This window comes from Aplysia californica, unplaced genomic scaffold (assembly GCF_000002075.1).
Source record: "Aplysia californica isolate F4 #8 unplaced genomic scaffold, AplCal3.0 scaffold00136, whole genome shotgun sequence".
NCBI lineage: Eukaryota > Metazoa > Mollusca > Gastropoda > Aplysiida > Aplysiidae > Aplysia > Aplysia californica.
Window position 1 is genome coordinate 1,367,408 of NW_004797406.1, and position 1,804 is coordinate 1,369,211.

The following is a 1,804-nucleotide window of genomic DNA, read 5'->3' on the forward strand; positions in this document are numbered from 1 at the left end:
TAATAATAATAATAATAAATAGCATATTTTGTATAACGCATGTCCCCACTCGAAAGCAAGCTCTATGCGCTTTACACTATATTATTATTGAAAAGAAGTAACGCCAAACAGGACGCGGTGGTGCAGGGTTGTAGAAAAGGAGTTTTGTTGTAAAGGTATAAAGAAGGATTGAGGGGAGTGCTACAGAGTGGAATAGGATGTCTGTCGGGGTGTAGAATCGGACCGGGATAGAAAAAGGAGAAAAGGGGTGGGGGGGGGGGGGCAAAAGGTAGAACAAGGGGAGCGGGTGACAGAGCCACGCTTGATTCTCAAAATAATACAGGGCACACAGAGCTCAGTCATTTGTCAACCTTCTCGATTCAGTCATTTTGACATCGACTCCCCCCCCAAAAAAAAAAATAATTTTAAAAATTAGAAAAATTAAAAAATCCCACTCCCAAAAATGTATTTAAAAAAATAATAATTTTAAATTCCCATCTCTCTTCCGCCATATCATTCTCTCTCTCATTCCCTTCTACTTTTCAATCTAATTTCTGTTTTTCCATCGGTTTGACACCTTTTACGTCCATTTAAAAGCATCTTTTTGTGCAGATTTTACTGAAAAAAACGTTGGTTAAAGGCGCACAAAGAAAAAAAAATGCATATGTGCATTTTTCAAAGGCCCTAAAGCTTTAGAAGTCACCAAACTTTCGCGGTCATTTTTTTCTCTAAGTTGATCTCTGACACAAGGCGATCCCACTTCATTCGATCGCCGATTTCTATACCAGCAGGTAGAAGGATATTTTCTTCATAAAAAGGAAAGCAAATAAGCATGCTTTAAGACTATAACAATAACTCCAAATGATCAAAACTTCACGTGCATCTGAGTGATTCCACCGTGTCAGGACATATTTTTCTTTACAGGATCCTGATTCGGGACAAAGAGCACTTCCAAGAATTGCGTCAGACAAATATTCAAACTGTTACAACAACAACAACAACAACAACAACAATAACAACATAATAAACATAAACAGAGAACTGAGACAAAACTATTTAAACTATCATCAATTCTCATTTCAAGGTGTAGGTGTCCATTTCTTAATCTTCCATGCGGACAGTTCAGATTTCTCCTCAAAATCTTCTCTCCACAAGTTGAGATGGACAATGTCAGTCTCTGACAGGCCACAAATACCATCGATTTAATAAGGAGGAAGCTAGGAGAAGTCAGAATCTTTTTAAAAAGAATTCTTTCTGTTCTTACTGTTTGGTTTTCTTGTTCTTATTTTTCCTTTGAACAGTTACGCGTCGGTCATACCGCCGCCATATTTTCCTTCCATTTTGTATTCTCTCTCTCTCTCTCTCTCTCTCTCTCTCTCTCTCTCTCTCTCTCTCTCTCTCTCTCTCTCTCTCTCTCTCTCTCCCTCACCCACACATACTCTGTCACCCTCTCTTTCTCTCCTTCTCTTTTTCTGTTTTTCTCCACCAGGCTCCCCTCTCCCCCGTCTCCCCCCCACTCCTCTCCCTGCCTCCTTCACACCCTCTATCTCTCTCTCTCTCTCTCTCTCTCTCTTGCTATCTCCCCCCCCTCCCTCTCTCAAGTTTAATAAAGAACTGTCCCAACACTATCTGATTGCGTAGAGTGTATCCAAATGGGCACCTGTTGCTGTGCCAGGCGCAATGGTATCTGAGCAACGAGTTGATTGCTTTCCGAGTGCAATATCGATGCATGAACTCTCTCGGCGTTCGTCTTTATATATCCACGTAAAACTTACTTCTTTAACTATGGTGTGCTATTTATTGTTCTATTGTAAACGCTGGACGC